The sequence below is a fragment of the Ochotona curzoniae genome, unplaced genomic scaffold, assembly GCF_017591425.1.
Source record: "Ochotona curzoniae isolate NIBS_2020 unplaced genomic scaffold, NIBS_Ocur_1.0 contig_3053, whole genome shotgun sequence".
In the NCBI taxonomy this organism is placed as follows: domain Eukaryota; kingdom Metazoa; phylum Chordata; class Mammalia; order Lagomorpha; family Ochotonidae; genus Ochotona; species Ochotona curzoniae.
In genome coordinates this window covers 31,195-57,167 of record NW_024465706.1, presented here as the reverse complement: position 1 = coordinate 57,167, position 25,973 = coordinate 31,195, and the positions used below count along the sequence as shown (strand labels likewise).

The 25,973-nt window shown below is 57.6% G+C and overlaps 6 pseudogenes; all 6 read right to left on the bottom strand.

Annotated features, from left to right (window-relative positions):
• Positions 1-12,318: 12,318 nt before the first annotated feature.
• Positions 12,319-12,433, bottom strand: LOC121155743 (annotated as a pseudogene).
• A 1,564-nt stretch (positions 12,434-13,997) lies between these two features.
• Positions 13,998-14,112, bottom strand: LOC121155747 (annotated as a pseudogene).
• Positions 14,113-15,677: 1,565 nt separating this feature from the next.
• On the bottom strand, positions 15,678-15,792 carry LOC121155746 (annotated as a pseudogene).
• A 1,566-nt stretch (positions 15,793-17,358) lies between these two features.
• On the bottom strand, positions 17,359-17,473 carry LOC121155745 (annotated as a pseudogene).
• Positions 17,474-19,044: 1,571 nt separating this feature from the next.
• Positions 19,045-19,159, bottom strand: LOC121155744 (annotated as a pseudogene).
• Positions 19,160-20,727: 1,568 nt separating this feature from the next.
• LOC121155741 lies at positions 20,728-20,842 on the bottom strand (annotated as a pseudogene).
• Between the last annotated feature and the right edge of the window lie 5,131 nt (positions 20,843-25,973).

Sequence of the window (25,973 nt, the reverse complement as noted above, 5' to 3'; positions counted from 1 at the left end):
GTGACATCAACCTAGGACCCGGTGTTGGCCAAACACTCACCCCCACTGGCCGTGGACGCCCCCGGGTACTGTACACCACCTCCCACCTCCCACTGGCTGTGGACACCTCCGGGGAACTGTACACCAGCCCCCACCCCCCACTGCCTGTGGACACCTCCGGGGACTATACACCACCTCCCACCCCCCACTGGCAGTGGACACCCCCTGGGAACTGTACACGCCCTCCCATCCCCTACTGACATCTCTTTCAGGGCAGCCCCATCTCTGCAGCACCAACAATTACCCTACGTGCACGATTACCAAACCTCTCACCGATGGACTTTTCTTCCGAGTTCCTGACCCTTGTAATTCCTTCTGGAAAAACTCGCAGAAGTCCCACAGGTAACTTCCAAGTCACAGGGACTACAAGGTATGCGTTATTCTGCTGAAAGCGCCCGCCTTCGGCACAGTACCTTACCATTTAGTATTAGAATGCATCTTTACACAGCCTCTTTCCTTTCACCTTCTGCTCTGTGCAAACTCTCCTCTTGCCCGTGTCCCCCGGGCCTGCGTGCTTGCCAGGTGGTCCTCCTCCCTGCTCCCAGGGGATCAGGAACCCCGCCACTCCCCACTGGAGGCCCTGGGCTCAGGGCTCGCGCACAGTTCGTCCACACGCAGTGACAGCCACCATGCAGCCCTTGTGATCGCCCGACACCAACTCAACCCGGGCCTGCGACACCGAAGACTTCTACCGTGGGTCTCAGGATGGGGCGTCTCATGCCTGGATTCCGGACGGCCGCCATGGGCACATGGTGAGCCGTGTCCGGCCTGCTGGGTTCCAGAGGCTGCTTCCTTTGGGGTGAGTAGACCCGAGGGGGGAGGCCTCTGGGACTGGGCAGGTCCGGCACCCACCCGCCGCCCTCATTGGGCAGTGAAGGGGATTTGGGAGGGGCACGACCTTGGGCCTGGGAATTTAAACCTCCAGCAGCCTCCCGGCAGCTGGTGGCTCTCAGGACGGGGCGTCTCATGCCTGGATCCCGGATGGCTGCCATGGGCACATGGTGAGCCGTGTCTGGGCGGCCAGTGCGCCATTGGTGCCAGGCTTCGCCTGCTGGTTGCCCCGCTGGGTAGCTCTGGGGATTTGGTTCTTTGAGTCGCTGCTTAATTAGCTCCAGGTTGAACCCATTGTGATTCTCGGACCTGAAACAGGCAGTAACTCTTCCTTTGTAAAATTTGTAATCACTAATAATGCTGGGCACCAAATACCAATCCATGCAGAAGCCTGGGCTTGGGGCTTGTCCTGCAAAAGTAGCTCTAACGGCTGGCTAATGTGTCAACTGGTAGGGAACAGAGTAGATCTGGTACGAATGAGCAAACCTTAGCCCACAAGTAAAACTAGAAACCAGGAGGGAACAAAGGTCATGCCAAGCTAGGCTCTTGTACCTACTGGTCTGCGGGAGCCAGGGACACGAAGCCACAGTGTCTAAGGCAGAGGTTGGGACAGGTGAGGAGCTGTGCCAAGCTGAGTCAGAGCAACCACTGGCATGCGAGTGAGCTATGGCTGGGAACAGACCCGGTTGGGGAGCAAAGGGGACAACCTTAGCTGGGCTGAGGTTCCCACAAAGAGGCGCGTGGCCTGGAGGGGGGGGCTGCGTTCTGATCTGGATACAGTTGCAGTCTCCCTTGGCACAAGTGTGGACTGGGATTGGATGCACCGAACCAGGCTGGACCCCGACTCCCCCTGGTGTTCTGGAGGACCAGGGCAGATGTGTGATAGACTAGGCAAGGTCACAAACCCCTACTGAGCCATGTGTGAGCCATACGTAGGTATGGACAAACCATGGCTGGGCTGGAACATCCAACAGCAAGAACCAGATTGGGTGGAAGGCCAGTCAGGAAAAGCCACAGTTCCTGCTATGACAGGAGGTGGACTGAGTAGGGTTGGCTCATGGACCCACTGGTAAGCGTGTAACCTGGCATTGGGAGAGGTTCTGATGGAGGAGCCTGGGCAACTCCTCTGGCAGGACACAGACCTGGCAGGTCAGCACAAAAAACATGACAGGAAACAGCCCAGAAAAGGCCATGGAAAGCTACCCACTGGCATACACTTGGCAGACGTGGGGGCAAGACCAGGCTGAATCTGTCCATGTCATCCACTGGCAAATCCAAGCACCAGTGTGGGTCGACCCAGGTTCGGTCGCAACAAAGACTAGTGCACAATATGGAATGCCGAGGTGAGGTTGCCTGTACCGGAGGGGACCGCAGGGTCCAACCAGCCTGAGAACAAGAAAGGAAGTAGGCAGAGCCAGCAGGTGAATAAGGGAGGGTTCCTTTGCAGGATAGCTACTTCCGCAGGAGAGCATGGGCTGGGATGGGGGCAGACCAGACTAGGCAGAGCTACCACACCTGTGCGCCTCATGTGGACTAGATTAGGGAAAAGCCAGGCTCGGCGGATTATTCCTACTGGTACAAACAGAATTAAAGTGGGCGAGGTTTGTTTGGGCAGCATCAATTGGAATCTGGGAGTGGGAGAGGCCTGGGAGGGTAATAGTGGGCTCATCCCTCTTGGGTTACCACTTCCACGGGAGGACATAAAACTAAACAGCGGCTGGGGTGGGATGGGGTGTGGGACAGACTGGATTACTGCTACACTTACTGGCAAACCAGGGTAGGGGCGGTCCTGGTGGGGGTTATTGTGGGTCGCTCCAACTAGGCTGCAGCTCCCACTGGTTTAGGTGAGGGCCAAGTATGTGCTGGGCAGAACCAGGCTGGACTGCAACACCCATTGGTTCCAGTGGAAGTCGGGAGTGAAAACAGAACCAACCCAGCAATTACAACCACCAGCTGATTGGAGCGATGGACGGTGCCAGGCCCTGTACTTGTTAGCACATACAAGAAGTTTCTTTGGAGATCTTCCTAATCTAAATGCTGGACTCAGAACCTTAACGAAGAAAAGAGAGAAGACAGAACGGGTCAACCAACCATCTCAGCTATGATGGACTATGTCAATCAGTGGATTTTTCAAAGACCTCATAGTGCTTGGAGTGGCAAGATTGACAGCGATTCATAACTGTTGCAATATCAAAACCACCTGAGCAAGAACCTCAGAGCATGCCCTACACCCGGGACTTGGGAGGGTGGGAAATTGGGTGGGCCTTCTCCCTTAATACCCCCCTTTTAAACATGAAGGTAACAATATGGAAAACGTACTAGTATTATCCACTTTCCTGTAGCCCTTGAACCTTCTTACTCTAAGTATGTAAAGAATGTCAAAATAAATTTTATTAATAATAAAAAAAAAAAAGACTTCTACCCCTGCTTCCCAAAGCTCTGTCCGAGGAGGGACGAGATGCGCCCAGCGCCTCCCGAGAGCCAAGGCTACAGGCCCCTCCTGACTCCCACTGCGTCCCCACGCACAACTCCCTCGAGCTGGTCCGCACGGAGCTGCGTGCACCGCATACCCGCCTCAGCTCCTGCACAGCCCGGGGCTGCGGGGCAGGCCAGCAGGGGCCGCACGCCAGCACTCCCCATCCCCAAACGTCAGCTCGCGGGCCTGCAGGGGCAGCTGGCCTTGGACAGGTCCAGGGAAACGTCCCCACTGCGGGCCCTGCCCGCTGCGGCCCCACGCACGGCCCGCCCGCGCCCCGGGCCGCCCGGCCACTCACTGGAAGTTCTCCATGGAGATGCGGACGATGGAGCCTTCCACGAAACGCCCGGCCGCCGGTGGCAGAGGCGCCTGAGTAGCGGCGGCCCTTCTCTGGCTCAGCACCTCGGACGCCCGCTCCCTGGGCAGAGCGCTCTCGGAGGCCGCCGCGCCCGGGGAGGGCGCCTTGCTGCTGCAGCTCGCCATCCCGGCTCCCGTTCCTTCCCGCGCCTTCCGTTCACAGTGAGCCACGGCGCACGTGCCAGGCTCCCGCGCGAACGACCCGACACGCGACGCCGCTGGAGGCCCGAACGAACAGCACCTGTGCAAGGCCGGCCCCGACCCGGCGGCCGCGGGCTAAAAGCGGGGTTGAGGGCGGGAGCCACGGGCTGGGGGCGGGGCTGAGGGCGGGAGCCACGGGCTGGGGGCGGGGCTGAGGGTGGGAGCCACGGGCTGGGGGCGGGAGCCACGGGCTGGGGGCGGGGCTGAGGGCGGGGGCACGGGCTGGGGGCGGGGCTGAGGGCGGGAGCCACGGGCTGGGGGCGGGGCTGAGGGCGGGAGCCTCGGGCTGGGGGCGGGGCTGAGGGCGGGAGCCACGGGCCGAGAGCGGAGAACGTTCTGCAGCGTCCAGAAGTGCTGAGGGCGACCTCGTCAGGGCAGGGCTGTGGACTTGGTTCTAGAAGGCCGCGGAGGCGCTCCCGGGCCTCGCTCCCGCGTGGCCCCCGTGCCCGGCTCAGGGAGAAGCTGGCCTGCCGCGGGACTCCATGTCTGTGTCAGTCAGGGCTTGGCGCTAGGCCCAGACGGGGCGGCGACTGCGCGGCCTCCTCGCCTCGGCCTCTCGCCGCGTAATTTAAAAAATAAAGTAACTGCCGGGCTGGCGAACGAGCCGTCCTTTATAAAGGAGCCCCTCCGTGTGCCAGCGTGATGGCACACGCGGGATTCGGCTGGCGTGTGCCTCGCTGGCTTCAGTGTCTCCGTGCCACAAGCTCTCATCGGTGGCCAGCAGTTTCGTTAACGGAGTGCATTTTGCATTTTCATGACCGTGTTTAAGAAGTTTGAAAATGGAAGGATCCCAAAGCAGAGACAACAGCCACTGCTGTACCTTCCTAGGGTACACTGCGCGGCAGGTGCTCGCCTGGGCCTGGCTGAGCAGCCGCACCGCCTGACCCACGCCGCCCGTGGCATTGCACCCCTGAGCCCCTGCTTTCAGGCACTTGAGTGAGCCAGCATTGTAGGCCTCCCCTCTCTGTGTGACTCAAAAAATAAAGTTAACCATCTGATATTTCTTCTACCTTTTTCCTAGTAGTTACTTTTAAAAAGTTACTCGTCCACATATGACTATGTTCGCTGCATACAGCTGTGTTAGGCAGTTGTGTGAGAGGCGGTGGAACACCAAACAGGTGGTCATTGTTGAGAGATGAAATGCAAACCAGGACTTGGGTGCGTGGGATTGGCTCCTGGTGCGAACGCGCACGTCGGGCACGCAGCTCAGAGGGACCGAGCAGGACGCAATGTCCAGCAAGAGGTCAATAGGTCCCGCGCTGCTAGACGTGAAAAAGATGACAAATTGACAAGATCATGGGGCCGCATAATCCTTAAGATGGCACTATTAACTCATAATTCATTTGTAGCAGAAGAATACATAAAAATAACCAAGATCCATCTGAAATGTCGCTGAAGTCTTCTATTATAAATTGAGTGGTTTGCGGTCCCTAAGACGGAACTACTTGTGTGATTTTCCCAGCAACCTTGAGAAACGGGGCCAGTTTTGCCTCATTTTGTGCACGAGGGAAAGGACTTGAGGGGGGGAGTGACTGGCTCTCCCCACACATCTCATAAGTGGCTTCGCTGCATCACCTCCGGATAGTCCTGCACATGTTGGAAACACAGTGCCATTGCAATCGGCATGACGAGCCCACTCCTCCCTGCACCCTGTCCTGCAGTCATGGGGAAACCGCAGAGAGAAACAAGTCCCCTGCACAAGAACCAGGCGTCCCAGAGCCCAGGCCTTCGCACACCCAAGGCACCAAGACATGAAGCGTTGTTGGCTAGCTGCCGGCTCTCGCTGCCGTCCCCAGGCTGCAGGGACAAAGTCATGCCCTCTGAGGTCTCCGTCTAACAGCCTGCACATAGGTGTGCGCGGGGCTTAGCAGTCTGAACTGGGTGGGCTGATTTCTGGCTCTATTTTCCTTACAAACCTGTGAACTTCTTTGCAATCTTTATGCATAGACTGCCACCAGGAGCACAGGATTCTTAAGAACGCCTTGCCAAACTGTTTCTACTTGCGTATTCAAAACCAGCCCGAATCTGATGCACATTCCCCATAGCTACTCCTTTCCTCGCTACTGAACCTGAGTCGGCTCTTTCTGGACAGCAAATTAGAGGAGAGAGAGCAAGATGTGTGAGCATCAAGACTCTGAAGCGCGTGTATTCAGTGCTGGTGAGAATTACAGAAACGCAAGCCCTGGGCTGGGACTGGTGAGCAGTCTGAGCTTCTATGCCTTCCTCTCCCGCACTTCCAACCCTAGAATCCTGTGCTGTGTTTACCGCCCACCACGTTTCATCCAGGTGAAACCATGGAAATGAATGCTAAAGGCTTCAGAAAAATGGATCCCGCCTCACGAGGGAAGGCAGGTAATCAGTTCGCTTTTGTCTTTTATATGAACGGCAGATTGTTGCTTAGCAACCAAGGGCAGTCATAATAATACCTCCTTTCATTCAACACTTAACACTTCCACCCCTTTCCCTCGAGCACAAAATGAGGCAAAACCGGCCCTGCTTCTTAAGGTTGCCGGGAAAATTACACGAGAATAGTACAAGCGCTTCCGTCGCGGGGACCCCAAATCACTGTTTATATTAGAAGACTCATTCGCCACATAACTTGCTGATTATATCTATGTGAGGCATCGACTTGAGTCCTAGGGACGTGTCTTCATTTTCGAATCAGAAAATGCAGCCGTATCTCTAGGAAGAATAACGCTTCGAAGGAATGATGGTAGCTGGTGAGCTGCTGGATTGGCCAACGTCCTGAAATGCTGCTTTCCTGATGTCCCAACTCCGTTTAGGAAGTGATCTTCTCTGCAAAATGAGACACGATGAATAAAAAAATTTGATTCACATCTTTTCATTTTTATTGCAAAATTTATTAGTTCCGTAAACCTCAGGATATTGATTTGGGTAGTTGAATATTTTTTATTATTATTATTATTTTTATTGGAAAGGAGGATATACAGAGAGGAGAGACAGAGAGGAAGATCTTCCTTCCGATGATTCACTCCCCAAGTGAGTGCAACGGCCAATACTATGCCAATCCGAAGCCAGGAGCCTCTTCCGGGTCTCCCACATGGGTGCAGGGTCCCAAAGTTTTGGGCCGTCCTCGACTGCTTTCCCGGGCCACAGGCAGGGAGCTGGAAGGGAAGTGGGGCTGCTGGCATAGAACCGGCGCCCATATGGGATCCCAGGCGTGCAAGGCGAGGACCTAACCACTTGTGCCACCGCGCCAGGCCCCTATTTTTGTTTTCAAAGTAATATTTCGGAGAGGTGGAATGCCCTCAATAGGTTCACTTAGAGGATTTTTGTTTTTGTTTTCCACTGTGATGGGAAAGCTTGCAAGTTGACCAGAAGAGTGGACTTGGGGCCAGCCAGGCCCTCCTTCGGAGGCGTTCCGGGTGAGGAAAGCTGAGTCCTGAGCACCTACGCCAACCTAATCTGCACGCTAAAGTCCTCACCTTGCATGTGCCAGGATCCCATGTGGGCACTGATTCTAATCCCGGCAGCCCCACTTCCCATCCAGCTTCCTGCTTGTGGTCTGGGAAACCAGCTGAGGTTGGCCCAAAGCCTGGGAATCTGTACCCACATGGGAGACCCAGAAGCTCCTGGCTTCACATCGGCTCAGCTCCAGCCTTGCAGCCACCTAGGGCATGGTCAGCTGATGGACGCTCTTTCTTTCTGTCTCTCCTCTCTGTAAATCTGACTTTCCAATGAAAAATTAAAAAAAAAATTTTTAAAGATTTATTTTAATCATGAAGTCAGATATACAGAGAGGAAGAGAGATAGAGAAGAAGATTTTCCATCCAATGATTTACTCCCCAAGTGAGTACAACAGCCAGTGCTGTGCCGATCCAAAGCCAGGAGCCAGGAGCTTCCTCCAGGTCTCCCACGTGGGTGCAGGGCCCCAATGCTCTGGGCTGTCCTCGACTGCTTTCCCGGGCCACAGGCAGGGAGCTGGATGGGAAGCAGGGCTGCTGGGATTAGAACCGGTGCCCATATGGGATCCCGGTGAGTTCAAGGCAAGGACTTCAGCCACCAGGCCCCACGCCGGGCCCCCAAATTTTTTTCAAAGCATATTTAAGATGACTAAAGGAGATGAGGTTTTAAAAACAAAATGAGAACAATTCAAGCTCAAAAAGAGATTACAGAAATGAAAATCACATTTAAAAAGCAGATAGAGGTTTTGGTACATCGCAGAAAAATGTATACTGTGGTTCGGAAAGACGAAATGAAGTAAAAAGGAGGCAGAGGCTACATGCGATGGGAAAGGGAATAAAACCTACTGAGTGAGCACTATTAACTATTTTTGTTGCTGTTTTTGTTCCCCTGTCCCACTCTCACCCCCCACAATATTAGCTATGGAAGATAACAAAGCCAGGTTTATTAACTGATATTTCTAAAAAAGAATTGATGAAACAAACAAACAAACACCAAATAAAAGGTAAAATTTTTCTGCATCTAGGAAAGGTATCTCTAAATGTAAGGACTAAGAAGTTTTATCAACAAAAAGGCACCAAAACGAAACATGATTTGCTAAGTTAACAGACCCCCCACTGCCGTCCAGGGTTAGCACGAGGCCTCCACTGCAGAGCAGTGTCTCCCTGCGAAGTGGAACAGCCGCTGCGGCCAGCCCAGAGGGTGAGGCAGAGGCTCCACACCCGCCACGGTGGCCCCCACACCTTACAACCACAGGAAAGCCTGGCACCACGGACACAGGCTAGAGCAACGGAGCAAGAAATCCACGCAGCTTTCAGAAGGCGCTTCTCTAGAGTCGCTTGAATTTGGTAATTAGGGAAACATGGGTTTGTCCTTGTTATTTAAAGTCAGAGTAACCCCAAGCAGCAGTACAGAGCAAGTGGCAGCCTGCCCCCCTGGACCTGGGCCGGTGTGGGCCGGCAGGGCAAGCTGCAAGAGCAGGCACACACACAACTTGTGTGACACGTCCTGTCACCTGAGGGCCCTCACGGGGTTTCACTGAGTCCCCACCAACAACCCGAGGCTGCTGTCCACACTGCCTGGCTAAGAGCAGCTGCAGGTGCGTGAGATGTCTCTGGTCAGACCCCACCAGCCCGCGGGCCGCCAGCTCAGCCACCAGTCCCCAGCACCCTTCACGTTGGAATCACGTCCGTCCCGAGGACAGGTGCGTGTGGCATTTCCGTTTTCAACCGAGGCTAATGTTTGGTTACAATTGACAATCACAAAATTTGATATCAGAGCATATTAAGTCAAAGGAAACCTCAACATATTTTTAAAAATTCAATGTTCTAGAGACCACAGTATTTTTCATCACACTGAAATAAAAATGTAAGCAGCGAAGAACAAATAAAAAATGGAAACAATCTGAAATTAAGTAAAATAAAACAACCAACGGAAAACAATCTTTTTTAGCGAAACAACCTACCAAGAAACTCCCAAGAAATCATAATTACAACTATAGAACATCTAGAAATTAGTAACAGCAAATAATATATATCACAGCCAAAAGGAGAGCGCTAAAATGGCCAAAACTCAGCCCCGCTCTGCAGGAGCCAGCTTCACGCAGGACAGCTGTGCAGCCTGTCCACAGGCACGTGCCCCTCGCAACACACTCCGACCACCTGACTCGACTTAGAGGGTGAGGAGGCATGCCCCAACAGGCAGCCCCGCTCTGCAGGAGCCAGCTTCACTCGGAACAAAACAGCTGTGCAGCTGGCCCACAGGCAGCCCCGCTCTGCAGGAGCCAGCAACACGGAACGGCTGAGCAGCCTGCCCACAGGCAGGCACGCCACACCTGACTTGACTTAGGAGGTGAGGAGGCACGCCCCAACAGGCGCCCAGGGGACTCTGACACAGGTGGATCTTAGAGCAGATAATGGGCACCACCCTCATGCTAGCATTGGCTTTGGGAGTGTCTATTTTCCCATCCGCTCATGGTAAAGATCAACTTTTTTAGATTTGCAATTAATAATTATCAACCTAATGACGTCTCAACAGCATTAGTGAGTTATCACACAGCAAACTGCACATATTCAAAGTACAATCCGGCAAGCTTCCACACAATCCTATACATATATACAAGTGTATGCACACACATCAAAGCAGGACACTGGAGGTACACACCTAATCCTTTGGCTCCACAAAGCCTTGCCTTTAGAACGAACACTCTGTCTGCCACACACCTAGACACTCGCCACACTGTCTCCCGTTGCTATAAATTGGTTTGTATTTCCTAGAACTTAATAAAAAGAAATGAAAGGGCAAGTTTTAATTTTGGGTCTCTAGGAAGTCTGATTTCTCTTGACTATTTACATAAAAATGTCCGCGTGCAAGGAAATAAGTTTCAACTGGGGAAATATTAGAGGCAGCTTAGCCTGGGTAAGCTTGAATCCCTATTCCTTTCATTGAAAAATCAACAATTGGTGCATTTGTCACCTTCTCACAGCCACAATACAACAGAAGCAAGCGCAGTAATGAAGTAAAGTTACATACAGCTTACGGTTTGCAGGTTCAAGTCCAAGGTGGGGCGGTCTCCTTTATGGGTTCGGCTTCTGGTGGATGGCATCGCCCCGGCAGGAGTGCAGGCCAACAGGAGGCACAGCCGGGGGACCGCTGGGCAGACCTGCCCGGGGCCCGGGAGGTGGGGGGAGGCAAGGGCTCGAGGCTCCAGGACTTCCGGCTAGACTCTTTAAAGGCACACAGCACTCCCAACACCAGCGCTCCAGCCACCAGACCCCTGGGAGACTCAAACGGTAGCACTTTACATTTAAAATTTTGTTCTTTTTTTTTTTTTTTCAAAAACAGAGTGATACAAACCGAGGAAAGCTTCCATCTACTGATTTACTCCTCAAAGGGGTAAAACAACCGGGGCTGAGCTAGGGTCAACTTGTCACTGAATCTGGGTCCCCACAGGGGTGGCAGGGCCAAGGAATGAGCCACCACGGACTGCTGTTCCAGTCTACACAAGCACAAAGTTGGAGTCAGAAAGATTCCAGATTTTGAACCAACAAAGATGAGCAGAAACTGTATCTCACAGATTTTGATTTTGTTGTTGTTGTTCTATCTCTTCAAAATGCTTTCTTGGGGCCCAGCGCCTTGGCCTAGCAGATAAAGTCCTCACATTGAATGCACCTGGATCCCATACGGGTGCTTGTTCTAATCCCGGCAGCTCCACTTCCCATCCAGCTCCATGCATGTGGCCTAGGAAAGCCATGGAGGGTGGCCCAAAGCCTTGGGACCCTGCACCCATGTGGGAGACCCAGAAGAGGCTGCAAGATCCTGACTTTGGATCAGCTCAGGTCCAACTGTTGCAGCCACTTTGGGAGTGAATCATTGGATGGAAGATCTTTCTCTCCTCCTTTCTATATATATCTCTGACTTTGCAATACAAATAAATCTAAAAAAAAAAAAACCCTTTCTCATTAAGTTCTTCACTGACTCATAGATCAGACAGTAGCATCATTTTCTTCAAGAAAGTTCTCGATTTTTTCATTTCTTCAGCAACACATTAGTCATTCAGTAACACATTATTTAACTTCATGGTGTTAATTTGTTTTCTTCGTTGTTGATTTTGTTTTGTGGCTTTTCATTTAAGGGATGTATAGTAGCTGTGTAATGGAGACTATCATATCTAGTAGCATGTTATTTAACTTCATGGCATTGTAAATTTCTATTTTTCTTCCTGTTATTGATTTTGTATTGTTCCTTTTAATTTAAGGGGATGTGGAGTAACTGAGTAACTATCACATCCAGATGTGAGGACACAAGGCAGTATGCATCTCTACTTCCACACAAAGGTGGACTCCCAATGAAACTGTTTACTATATGACAATAGGCTCCTGGCTTCGGATTGGCTCAGCTCCAGCCGTGGCGGCCGCCTGGGGAGTGAATCATCGGACGGAAGATCTTCCTCTCTGCCTCTCTCCTCTCTGTATATCTGCCTTTCCAATAAAAATAAAAGCCTGACCATCTCCTTCCACTGCAACACGAACATAGCACTGCATGCCTGCTCGGTTGAACTCGGCTGGGCTCAGCTGTGCTCAATTGTGCTCGGCGGAGGGGACTGGGCGGGGGGGGGGGGAGAACGGTGCTGGGAATATAGACGTCTCAGAATGCACCACGAGAGACAAGGGGATGGTGTCTATTGTCCCAGAGCGCCCGTTCGAAGGCTACCTAGTGGAACATCTTTTCTCAAAATGCCTCATCACGCCAGCGGCAAGAGTATTTAAGTGGCCCGACGGCGGGCCCCTGGGTTGCATGGGGCGTGTGGGAAGGGAAGCTGGGCAGGCCAGAGCAGGTAGGCAGGGTAGCAGGTGGCAGGGCAAGCAGGCCGGGCACTGGTGGTGTGCCAGGGTTCTGAGCTGGTCGGGGGTGTGGGCTGGGGCTGGGTGGGCGAGCGGGGCGGGCAGGCAGGCAGGAAAAGGAGGGAGCGGGCACGGGCTGGGGGCAAAAGCCTACAGCACCCGGTATTCCCAGGCGGTCTCCCATCCAAGTACTAACCAGGCCCGACCCTGCTTAGCTTCCCAGATCACACAAGATCGGGCGCATTCAGGGTGGTACACCGCCTCACAGCCGCTCTTCAGCCTGCTGCCGCCCCTGCCCACACCGCCAGGCCAACACCGGCCCACCTCCTGCTTCAGCGACCCCCAGGACACTCCAGCTCTCTTCCCAGGCCGCCTCCCCCTGCCCGCAGCCAGGGTGCCTCACCCCGCACCCCCGCATTCTCCTCCTCCTGCCCGCCTCCCGCAGCTGGGGAGGCGCTGCTGCCTCCTCCTCCTCTGGAGAGGGCTGGAGGGATGGCCTTCGTGGCCGGGCTTTGAGGGGGCGCCTCACACTGCTGCGCCCTGCCCTCCTACGGCTGGGCACGACGCTGGGAGCCCCGGCAGCTGGCACACGCACGCACGCACGCACGCACCCACGGGGTAACAGACACCCAGCCCCGGCCGGAGGGCGGGTGGGCGGGCCCCGTGGAGACCTGGGGCCCCGGGGACGCTCCCCGCTCCCCATCCCACCACCTCTCCCACCACCACCCCTTCCCCCACAGCCACCCTCACTCCCGCCGAGCAAGCAAGCCAGGCAGCAAGCAATCAGCCACGCTGGGCACCACCACAGGTCGGGACCTGGGACCGGGCACCGGGAGCCGAGGGTCGCGAGGGAGCCGGGGTGGCCGGGCCGCGCCGCTCGGCACACTCCAGCGCACGGGGTCACCCTCACCCACCGACTGATGCACACACGCACGCACAGGTCAGCACGCAGGCAGCAGGCACGCACTCAGTCCTACACCACCCACAGGCTTCGAGGCACAAGAGGGATTTCGGTCCACAGGGCAGGTTTGCCCACGCCACAGTGGGGTGCCTGGGCATCCCCTACACCCAGGGCGGGACTGCTGCGTGTGTCTGCGGTGGGGGTGTGTCTTCGGGGGCCGGGGGAGGGTGCCCACCGGAGGGTTGCCGGCCGGGTGGGTGGGTGGGTTGTTGGGTGAGGGGATCCCTCGGGTTGCCTCTGGCAGGTGGCGTGCAGGCAAGTTTCTCCCCAGGCCTGGCACAGGACCACTGAGTGTGCGTGCAGGCGGGCCCTGCGCAGTGGCGAGCCTGGGCTGGCGAGGTGGTGCTGGTGTTGTTGCTGTTGGGGGCTGGCTGCGGGCGCTGTGTGCCCTGGAGGGGCCCGATTCCGGGTGTGGGTGTGGGTGTGGGCAGGTGGCCAGGGAGGCTGCGGGCCGAGGGCAGATGGTGGCGTGGCGTGCGTGAGTGTGTGCGTGCTTGGCAGAAGAGGTTGGCTGGGCGGCTGTGTGTGTGTGTGTGTGTGTGTGTGTGTGTGTGTGGCAGGTGGCTGTGCAGGGTAGGGCGGGCTGGGGTGCTGGCTAGTGTGTGTGGGGCCTCGGGGTGGGCAGCGCTGCACGCGGCGGTGGCGGCGGGCCCCTGGGTTGCATGGGGCGTGGGAGGCGTGTGGGAAGGGAAGCTGGGCAGGCCAGAGCAGGTAGGCAGGGTAGCAGGTGGCAGGGCAAGCAGGCCGGGCACTGGTGGTGTGCCGGGGTTCTGAGCTGGTCGGGGGTGTGGGCTGGGGCTGGGTGGGCGAGCGGGGCGGGCAGGCAGGCAGGAAAAGGAGGGAGCGGGCACGGGCTGGGGGCAAAAGCCTACAGCACCCGGTATTCCCAGGCGGTCTCCCATCCAAGTACTAACCAGGCCCGACCCTGCTTAGCTTCCCAGATCAGACGAGATCGGGCGCATTCAGGGTGGTACACCGCCTCACAGCCGCTCTTCAGCCTGCTGCCGCCCCTGCCCACACCGCCAGGCCAACACCGGCCCACCTCCTGCTTCAGCGACCCCCAGGACACTCCAGCTCTCTTCCCAGGCCGCCTCCCCCTGCCCGCAGCCAGGGTGCCTCACCCCGCACCCCCGCATTCTCCTCCTCCTGCCCGCCTCCCGCAGCTGGGGAGGCGCTGCTGCCTCCTCCTCCTCTGGAGAGGGCTGGAGGGATGGCCTTCGTGGCCGGGCTTTGAGGGGGCGCCTCACACTGCTGCGCCCTGCCCTCCTACGGCTGGGCACGACGCTGGGAGCCCCGGCAGCTGGCACACGCACGCACGCACGCACGCACCCACGGGGTAACAGACACCCAGCCCCGGCCGGAGGGCGGGTGGGCGGGCCCCGTGGAGACCTGGGGCCCCGGGGACGCTCCCCGCTCCCCATCCCACCACCTCTCCCACCACCACCCCTTCCCCCACAGCCACCCTCACTCCCGCCGAGCAAGCAAGCCAGGCAGCAAGCAATCAGCCACGCTGGGCACCACCACAGGTCGGGACCTGGGACCGGGCACCGGGAGCCGAGGGTCGCGAGGGAGCCGGGGTGGCCGGGCCGCGCCGCTCGGCACACTCCAGCGCACGGGGTCACCCTCACCCACCGACTGATGCACACACGCACGCACAGGCCAGCACGCAGGCAGCAGGCACGCACTCAGTCCTACACCACCCACAGGCTTCGAGGCACAAGAGGGATTTCGGTCCACAGGGCAGGTTTGCCCACGCCACAGTGGGGTGCCTGGGCATCCCCTACACCCAGGGCGGGACTGCTGCGTGTGTCTGCGGTGGGGGTGTGTCTTCGGGGGCCGGGGGAGGGTGCCCACCGGAGGGTTGCCGGCCGGGTGGGTGGGTGGGTTGGTGGGTGAGGGGATCCCTCGGGTTGCCTCTGGCAGGTGGCGTGCAGGCAAGTTTCTCCCCAGGCCTGGCACAGGACCACTGAGTGTGCGTGCAGGCGGGCCCTGCGCAGTGGCGAGCCTGGGCTGGCGAGGTGGTGCTGGTGTTGTTGCTGTTGGGGGCTGGCTGCGGGCGCTGTGTGCCCTGGAGGGGCCCGATTCCGGGTGGGGGTGGGGTGTGGGTGTGGGCAGGTGGCCAGGGAGGCTGCGGGCCGAGGGCAGATGGTGGCGTGGCGTGCGTGAGTGTGTGCGTGCTTGGCAGAAGAGGTTGGCTGGGCGGCTGTGTGTGTGTGTGTGTGTGTGTGTGTGTGTGGCAGGTGGCTGTGCAGGGTAGGGCGGGCTGGGGTGCTGGCTAGTGTGTGTGGGGCCTCGGGGTGGGCAGCGCTGCACGCGGCGGTGGCGGCGGGCCCCTGGGTTGCATGGGGCGTGGGAGGCGTGTGGGAAGGGAAGCTGGGCAGGCCAGAGCAGGTAGGCAGGGTAGCAGGTGGCAGGGCAAGCAGGCCGGGCACTGGTGGTGTGCCGGGGTTCTGAGCTGGTCGGGGGTGTGGGCTGGGGCTGGGTGGGCGAGCGGGGCGGGCAGGCAGGCAGGAAAAGGAGGGAGCGGGCACGGGCTGGGGGCAAAAGCCTACAGCACCCGGTATTCCCAGGCGGTCTCCCATCCAAGTACTAACCAGGCCCGACCCTGCTTAGCTTCCCAGATCAGACGAGATCGGGCGCATTCAGGGTGGTACACCGCCTCACAGCCGCTCTTCAGCCTGCTGCCGCCCCTGCCCACACCGCCAGGCCAACACCGGCCCACCTCCTGCTTCAGCGACCCCCAGGACACTCCAGCTCTCTTCCCAGGCCGCCTCCCCCTGCCCGCAGCCAGGGTGCCTCACCCCGCACCCCCGCATTCTCCTCCTCCTGCCCGCCTCCCGCAGCTGGGGAGGCGCTGCTGCCTCCTCCTCCTCTGGAGAGGGCTGGAGGGATGGCCTTCGTGGCCGGGCTTTGAGGGGGCGCCTCACACTGCTGCGCCCTGCCCTCCTACGGCTGGGCACGACGCTGGGAGCCCCGGCAGCTGGCACACGCACGCACGCACGCACGCACCCACGGGGTAACAGACACCCAGCCCCGGCCGGAGGGCGGGTGGGCGGGCCCCGTGGAGACCTGGGGCCCCGGGGACGCTCCCCGCTCCCCATCCCACCACCTCTCCCACCACCACCCCTTCCCCCACAGCCACCCTCACTCCCGCCGAGCAAGCAAGCCAGGCAGCAAGCAATCAGCCACGCTGGGCACCACCACAGGTCGGGACCTGGGACCGGGCACCGGGAGCCGAGGGTCGCGAGGGAGCCGGGGTGGCCGGGCCGCGCCGCTCGGCACACTCCAGCGCACGGGGTCACCCTCACCCACCGACTGATGCACACACGCACGCACAGGTCAGCACGCAGGCAGCAGGCACGCACTCAGTCCTACACCACCCACAGGCTTCGAGGCACAAGAGGGATTTCGGTCCACAGGGCAGGTTTGCCCACGCCACAGTGGGGTGCCTGGGCATCCCCTACACCCAGGGCGGGACTGCTGCGTGTGTCTGCGGTGGGGGTGTGTCTTCGGGGGCCGGGGGAGGGTGCCCACCGGAGGGTTGCCGGCCGGGTGGGTGGGTGGGTTGTTGGGTGAGGGGATCCCTCGGGTTGCCTCTGGCAGGTGGCGTGCAGGCAAGTTTCTCCCCAGGCCTGGCACAGGACCACTGAGTGTGCGTGCAGGCGGGCCCTGCGCAGTGGCGAGCCTGGGCTGGCGAGGTGGTGCTGGTGTTGTTGCTGTTGGGGGCTGGCTGCGGGCGCTGTGTGCCCTGGAGGGGCCCGATTCCGGGTGGGTGTGGGTGTGGGTGTGGGCAGGTGGCCAGGGAGGCTGCGGGCCGAGGGCAGATGGTGGCGTGGCGTGCGTGAGTGTGTGCGTGCTTGGCAGAAGAGGTTGGCTGGGCGGCTGTGTGTGTGTGTGTGTGTGTGTGTGTGTGTGTGGCAGGTGGCTGTGCAGGGTAGGGCGGGCTGGGGTGCTGGCTAGTGTGTGTGGGGCCTCGGGGTGGGCAGCGCTGCACGCGGCGGTGGCGGCGGGCCCCTGGGTTGCATGGGGCGTGGGAGGCGTGTGGGAAGGGAAGCTGGGCAGGCCAGAGCAGGTAGGCAGGGTAGCAGGTGGCAGGGCAAGCAGGCCGGGCACTGGTGGTGTGCCGGGGTTCTGAGCTGGTCGGGGGTGTGGGCTGGGGCTGGGTGGGCGAGCGGGGCGGGCAGGCAGGCAGGAAAAGGAGGGAGCGGGCACGGGCTGGGGGCAAAAGCCTACAGCACCCGGTATTCCCAGGCGGTCTCCCATCCAAGTACTAACCAGGCCCGACCCTGCTTAGCTTCCCAGATCAGACGAGATCGGGCGCATTCAGGGTGGTACACCGCCTCACAGCCGCTCTTCAGCCTGCTGCCGCCCCTGCCCACACCGCCAGGCCAACACCGGCCCACCTCCTGCTTCAGCGACCCCCAGGACACTCCAGCTCTCTTCCCAGGCCGCCTCCCCCTGCCCGCAGCCAGGGTGCCTCACCCCGCACCCCCGCATTCTCCTCCTCCTGCCCGCCTCCCGCAGCTGGGGAGGCGCTGCTGCCTCCTCCTCCTCTGGAGAGGGCTGGAGGGATGGCCTTCGTGGCCGGGCTTTGAGGGGGCGCCTCACACTGCTGCGCCCTGCCCTCCTACGGCTGGGCACGACGCTGGGAGCCCCGGCAGCTGGCACACGCACGCACGCACGCACGCACCCACGGGGTAACAGACACCCAGCCCCGGCCGGAGGGCGGGTGGGCGGGCCCCGTGGAGACCTGGGGCCCCGGGGACGCTCCCCGCTCCCCATCCCACCACCTCTCCCACCACCACCCCTTCCCCCACAGCCACCCTCACTCCCGCCGAGCAAGCAAGCCAGGCAGCAAGCAATCAGCCACGCTGGGCACCACCACAGGTCGGGACCTGGGACCGGGCACCGGGAGCCGAGGGTCGCGAGGGAGCCGGGGTGGCCGGGCCGCGCCGCTCGGCACACTCCAGCGCACGGGGTCACCCTCACCCACCGACTGATGCACACACGCACGCACAGGTCAGCACGCAGGCAGCAGGCACGCACTCAGTCCTACACCACCCACAGGCTTCGAGGCACAAGAGGGATTTCGGTCCACAGGGCAGGTTTGCCCACGCCACAGTGGGGTGCCTGGGCATCCCCTACACCCAGGGCGGGACTGCTGCGTGTGTCTGCGGTGGGGGTGTGTCTTCGGGGGCCGGGGGAGGGTGCCCACCGGAGGGTTGCCGGCCGGGTGGGTGGGTGGGTTGGTGGGTGAGGGGATCCCTCGGGTTGCCTCTGGCAGGTGGCGTGCAGGCAAGTTTCTCCCCAGGCCTGGCACAGGACCACTGAGTGTGCGTGCAGGCGGGCCCTGCGCAGTGGCGAGCCTGGGCTGGCGAGGTGGTGCTGGTGTTGTTGCTGTTGGGGGCTGGCTGCGGGCGCTGTGTGCCCTGGAGGGGCCCGATTCCGGGTGGGGGTGGGGTGTGGGTGCGGGCAGGTGGCCAGGGAGGCTGCGGGCCGAGGACAGATGGTGGCGTGGCGTGCGTGAGTGTGTGCGTGCTTGGCAGAAGAGGTTGGCTGGGCGGCTGTGTGTGTGTGTGTGTGTGTGTGTGTGTGTGTGTGTGGCAGGTGGCTGTGCAGGGTAGGGCGGGCTGGGGTGCTGGCTAGTGTGTGTGGGGCCTCGGGGTGGGCAGCGCTGCACGCGGCGGTGGCGGCGGGCCCCTGGGTTGCATGGGGCGTGGGAGGCGTGTGGGAAGGGAAGCTGGGCAGGCCAGAGCAGGTAGGCAGGGTAGCAGGTGGCAGGGCAAGCAGGCCGGGCACTGGTGGTGTGCAGGGGTTCTGAGCTGGTCGGGGGTGTGGGCTGGGGCTGGGTGGGCGAGCGGGGCGGGCAGGCAGGCAGGAAAAGGAGGGAGCGGGCACGGGCTGGGGGCAAAAGCCTACAGCACCCGGTATTCCCAGGCGGTCTCCCATCCAAGTACTAACCAGGCCCGACCCTGCTTAGCTTCCCAGATCAGACGAGATCGGGCGCATTCAGGGTGGTACACCGCCTCACAGCCGCTCTTCAGCCTGCTGCCGCCCCTGCCCACACCGCCAGGCCAACACCGGCCCACCTCCTGCTTCAGCGACCCCCAGGACACTCCAGCTCTCTTCCCAGGCCGCCTCCCCCTGCCCGCAGCCAGGGTGCCTCACCCCGCACCCCCGCATTCTCCTCCTCCTGCCCGCCTCCCGCAGCTGGGGAGGCGCTGCTGCCTCCTCCTCCTCTGGAGAGGGCTGGAGGGATGGCCTTCGTGGCCGGGCTTTGAGGGGGCGCCTCACACTGCTGCGCCCTGCCCTCCTACGGCTGGGCACGACGCTGGGAGCCCCGGCAGCTGGCACACGCACGCACGCACGCACGCACCCACGGGGTAACAGACACCCAGCCCCGGCCGGAGGGCGGGTGGGCGGGCCCCGTGGAGACCTGGGGCCCCGGGGACGCTCCCCGCTCCCCATCCCACCACCTCTCCCACCACCACCCCTTCCCCCACAGCCACCCTCACTCCCGCCGAGCAAGCAAGCCAGGCAGCAAGCAATCAGCCACGCTGGGCACCACCACAGGTCGGGACCTGGGACCGGGCACCGGGAGCCGAGGGTCGCGAGGGAGCCGGGGTGGCCGGGCCGCGCCGCTCGGCACACTCCAGCGCACGGGGTCACCCTCACCCACCGACTGATGCACACACGCACGCACAGGTCAGCACGCAGGCAGCAGGCACGCACTCAGTCCTACACCACCCACAGGCTTCGAGGCACAAGAGGGATTTCGGTCCACAGGGCAGGTTTGCCCACGCCACAGTGGGGTGCCTGGGCATCCCCTACACCCAGGGCGGGACTGCTGCGTGTGTCTGCGGTGGGGGTGTGTCTTCGGGGGCCGGGGGAGGGTGCCCACCGGAGGGTTGCCGGCCGGGTGGGTGGGTGGGTTGTTGGGTGAGGGGATCCCTCGGGTTGCCTCTGGCAGGTGGCGTGCAGGCAAGTTTCTCCCCAGGCCTGGCACAGGACCACTGAGTGTGCGTGCAGGCGGGCCCTGCGCAGTGGCGAGCCTGGGCTGGCGAGGTGGTGCTGGTGTTGTTGCTGTTGGGGGCTGGCTGCGGGCGCTGTGTGCCCTGGAGGGGCCCGATTCCGGGTGTGGGTGTGGGTGTGGGTGTGGGCAGGTGGCCAGGGAGGCTGCGGGCCGAGGGCAGATGGTGGCGTGGCGTGCGTGAGTGTGTGCGTGCTTGGCAGAAGAGGTTGGCTGGGCGGCTGTGTGTGTGTGTGTGTGTGTGTGTGTGTGTGTGGCAGGTGGCTGTGCAGGGTAGGGCGGGCTGGGGTGCTGGCTAGTGTGTGTGGGGCCTCGGGGTGGGCAGCGCTGCACGCGGCGGTGGCGGCGGGCCCCTGGGTTGCATGGGGCGTGGGAGGCGTGTGGGAAGGGAAGCTGGGCAGGCCAGAGCAGGTAGGCAGGGTAGCAGGTGGCAGGGCAAGCAGGCCGGGCACTGGTGGTGTGCCGGGGTTCTGAGCTGGTCGGGGGTGTGGGCTGGGGCTGGGTGGGCGAGCGGGGCGGGCAGGCAGGCAGGAAAAGGAGGGAGCGGGCACGGGCTGGGGGCAAAAGCCTACAGCACCCGGTATTCCCAGGCGGTCTCCCATCCAAGTACTAACCAGGCCCGACCCTGCTTAGCTTCCCAGATCAGACGAGATCGGGCGCATTCAGGGTAGTACACCGCCTCACAGCCGCTCTTCAGCCTGCTGCCGCCCCTGCCCACACCGCCAGGCCAACATCGGCCCACCTCCTGCTTCAGCGACCCCCAGGACACTCCAGCTCTCTTCCCAGGCCGCCTCGCCCTGCCCGCAGCCAGGGTGCCTCACCCCGCACCCCCGCATTCTCCTCCTCCTGCCCGCCTCCCGCAGCTGGGGAGGCGCTGCTGCCTCCTCCTCCTCTGGAGAGGGCTGGAGGGATGGCCTTCGTGGCCGGGCTTTGAGGGGGCGCCTCACACTGCTGCGCCCTGCCCTCCTACGGCTGGGCACGGCGCTGGGAGCCCCGGCAGCTGGCACACGCACGCACGCACGCACCCACGGGGTAACAGACACCCAGCCCCGGCCGGAGGGCGGGTGGGCGGGCCCCGTGGAGACCTGGGGCCCCGGGGACGCTCCCCGCTCCCCATCCCACCACCTCTCCCACCACCACCCCTTCCCCCACAGCCACCCTCACTCCCGCCGAGCAAGCAAGCCAGGCAGCAAGCAATCAGCCACGCTGGGCACCACCACAGGTCGGGACCTGGGAACGGGCACCGGGAGCTGAGGGTCGCGAGGGAGCCGGGGTGGCCGGGCCGCGCCGCTCGGCCCACTCCAGCGCACGGGGTCACCCTCACCCACCGACTGATGCACACACGCACGCACAGGCCAGCACGCAGGCAGCAGGCATGCACTCAGTCCTACACCACCCACAGGCTTTGAGGCACAAGAGGGATTTCTACTGGATTAAATGCCAATGTTTTACTGAGCCTCTATTTCAAACAACCCAAACCTCAGAATTCTGTGCCCCCAAATCACACCTTCTATCTTGACCCATCCTCACATCCTACTTGCATTCTCAGGGATCCTCTCACACTCAATAGAACGTTACAGAAAAATTTCAGCCATGTGATAGAGGCTGATGCAGAAAATTCGATACAAAGATCTCTCCAACTGGAATCACTGAAAATTCGGGACACTTTCTCTGAAGGAAAAATCCCTAGACCATGAGTGATTCTTCAGACCTTCACCCCCGGCTGAGGTGGCCAGGGGGGGACTCTCATCCGGCTCCTGCAGGAGACAGCAGACCCTTCTCCCGCTGGAGAGCAAGTGGTTAACTAAAACAAAACCCCTGTGCAGCAGAGAAGAGCTATCGGTGCCAACTGCTGTGCCTGCCATGCCAAGGGCTGCTGGTGTCCACAGGAAGGCAGAGCACAGCATTCCCTCAGATTTGTCATCAGAAAGATGTGGAACGAAGGCACAGAAGAGCCCCGAGATCGTGGTGAGGGCAACAGAGCAAGCTTTGCAAGCACTAACCAAAACAGCCCAACAGTAAGAGCAACAGCAGCTAGCACAGACCAAGTGCTCGCCACGTGTGGGCAGGATTAACGCATTCAGCAGCAAGTTTATGAAACGAGAATCGCATCACCTCCACTAAACCATGCAGGACCCCAAATCACAGAAGGATAGGAAAACCACCAACGTTACACTGGCAAGAAGCGGCATGGGTGGGACTTGAATCCAAGTCCAACTTTGTCCAAAACCTGCCTCAACGCCTCTGGATCGTTATCATGTTGAAGTCTCATAACATGTCTCATGATTATTAAAGTCCTATTATTATCCTCATTTTTAAAAACAGAACAGAGTATGTCTTACATAAAGTGTCCATTCTCGGGTCACTGAGCTGATAAATATGATAAATGTAGATTTATAGGGAGAAGGTGAAACAGAGAAAAACATCTTACTGCTGGTTCAGGGAACTGGATGGGAAGAGTGGAGTTGCCGGGACATGAACCAGTGCCCATATGGGATCCCGGAACATGAAAGGCAAGGACTTTAGCTGCTAGGCTACCACGCTAGGCCCCCTTTCTAAATTTTTATTCTACATCGTGTCCATGTATATTCTCACTGAGGCCTTACTGTCCTTTAGTGACCAACTCTTTGTTTTGAATTTTAATATTGACAACAATGACATTCATTAAAGTAAGGATGGTTTTGTCATTTGACCTATTCTTTATACCTCAGGGTGGAGCTCCCATGACAGTGGCTGGTAAAGATGCCTGAACACAGCAGCTTGAGCACACACCAGGAAGCATGGCTAGTGATTGTGGATTCCTTTTCCCCCCAAACCTGACTCCTGGTTGTCAGCAATAAACTTTATCTGAAGCTTAAATGGCTGACATTTATTTACTGCCGCCCAGCATGGGAAGGAATTACAAGCCAAGAAAAGTTATGTCAGCAGTCTTTGGGGCTATAAGATCAATGGATTTTTTTTTCTACCATGCTGTGTTCCAAAATTAATCTGGTTCCTGCCTGCCACAAACTGACACAGATTATTTAAGGCACAGCATTTATCCTCCACAATTAGGATTTCCCCAGTCCTTCCATTATAAGATCAAACAAAATGAACCTGTTTTGTATCTTAGGAAGCTGTGAGCTGAGATGCCCGTTAGCTCCAATACATGTGCTCCGCTGCTCAAATGCCGCCAGGTTCCTTGGCATTTGATAGATTCACAGTGTGGATCCAGCCGCTTGTTAAGCTCGCTCAGAGAAAGCCAGTACAATTCAAGACTTTCCTACACAGCTAGAAGAAGGAAAGCAAACCCATGCACGGCCGTGCCCACTTCTTTTAGGATTACTGGGTTTCATTGTATCCATCATGATATCTGGTGCTTTGCTTTGTTAATATTCTACAAGCTTCCCAGGTTCAAACTCAGAATATTTAGTGTATCAGCTATGTATGATCTGTGTGGCAGAATGATCGACTTGGAAGGGACGTTCCTGGTGAAACAGTGGGGAACTGGGTCACTTTAAGTGGTATGTGTCTATAAAATTGGTTACAATTGGACGTGTGTTTTTAAGCTTGGGGCCTCCCAGAGTTTGGGAGTGCTGTGGATTTTACCTTCTGGCTACAGTCACATGTTTTCATAAATTAATTCAGAATATACCCATGAGCTGTTTATGTTTTCACTCTCATTTTGGTCTTGATGTGAGGCCCAAGGATTCTGGGCTCTGCACTGAGCATACTCCAGGCTGGGCTCCAGGCTCTGCACTGAGTGTAAATTATGGTTACATTCCTTTTACCCTTCTTGGACCAGTATGCAAGACTACACAAGCACATATTCATTTTTCACTTATATCACATCTGCTAATACTCACTGGTCAAAGTAAGTTCACTTGATCAAGCTGAAAAATGGAGAAAATATATTTTTCCCACCATATGACAAAAAAATATAAATATATAGATATATTACTATAGTAGTCGCATGAAGGATATGAATATACATGAATATACATATATACACATATATAAAGAATATATATATAAAGAATGAAGAATTGCAAAACCAATCTATAATGACACGACAAGGAGAATGTGTCACTTATGTCCATACGAGTTCATTAAAAATCACACACATCCAAAATTGGAAAGAAAGAGCTGTGGCCCTAAGAGTCGTAAAACATTTGAAAATTAATTACAATAAAGAAGCTGAGGCCCCAAACAGGGAAACATTTCATTAAACTCGGGTCTAGCTGCCGTCCCATCAAGCAGCTGCCATGCTATGTAGATGTGTTCAACAAGGCTGAGGTCTGAGTTTCTTGCAGAAAAACACTTTGCCGTTTCTACCTTCACTATCACATGAATTCCTAGCAGCATACAAGTAATCTGGGCCAACTAAAGGTGAATTTTCAATGTGTTCGAATTTTCACATGAAAAATGACAGCATTTTTTGAGTTTAAATCTCTCATCTACTAATACTTATGTTAATACTTAGTAGAAACATATTAATTTAAAACTGTTCTGAAAATAGTTTCATGTATTATGTGCACGCAAACATTCCTTTGATTTGTCCCTCAAGGTTTATACTGGTTGCTAAAATATTGAACTGTATCTCCACTGGCTGGCAATAGCATCACTGCTAGTCCCCCAGAAATCCTTCCACTGACACCCATCTCCTTACATTCTAGCAACTACATCATAGCAATGGCCTCTCGGTATCTTGACAAAACCATACCAAGAATTTATTCTGATGAGTCTGAGACCATAACAGACAATTTCTAAAGTATTTTTGGATATCTCTATTATCGTCTGAATTAACATATGTGGGATTCTCATTCAAGGACAGAATTTGCCACAGGTCATCTGCTGGGCTTGAACGCATTGTATTAGCTCTCTGGTTTTATTTTTATCATTTGTAAAAACACCCTTTACTGTATAAATCCTTTGTCACAAGCTTGTGCCTGGGACTAGAGATAGAGTGACAGACACACACAAAAAAAAGACTCATAACCTTCGCTGTCAGTGTGATATTATGGGTTAAGCCCCAACCTATAGAGCCAGTATCCCGCATGTGTGCCAGTTTGAACCCCAGCTGCCCCACTTCCCATCCAGGTTCCTGCTAATGAGCTTGGCAAAGCAGGAGACCTAATGAAGCTCCAGGCTCCTGGCTTCAGATTGAGCCAGCCCTGACTGCTGAGGTCATTTGGAGAGTGAATCAGCAGGTATAAAACCTCTCTCTCTCTCTGTCTTTCTCTTTCTTTCTGTCTCTCCTTCCCTCCCTCTCTGTAACTTAGCCTTTCAAATACAATGAAATCCTTACAAATAAAAAGATTCTGCAACTTACACGATTCTGTAACAAGTGAGCATGTAGCTGATGATGAGACAAATGCCAGCGTAACGAGTGGGGAGTTGGTAGAGATGACAGAGCAAGCGATCCAGCCAGGGAAAGACTACCAGGCCAGAGAACTCTTCCTGGAAGAAGCACCATCTAGGCTGAGATGTTCAGGCGTGTCGAACAGGAGGCAGGGAAAGGGGAGAGTTCTTAACACTAACAAATATTTGGAAAGGAAGGGAACTTAAATTGAATATATTTCAAAAGGTCCATGAAAAGTGGAATAACAACATCAGTTTATTTTGGTGCAATTTTTTTGTGGAATTCATTATACATTTTTCATAACATTCATTTCCATAAAATTTTAGAAACCTGTGCATTATGAATATGGAAAGAAGATCAACATAGCAGAGAAAAGTGAATTTTAGATGGAGCTGAGCACATAGGCAGAGCTCACATGAAGTTAGACTTTTTTCTAATGTGAATTTAGATTTTTGTCTAAGGTCAGTGAG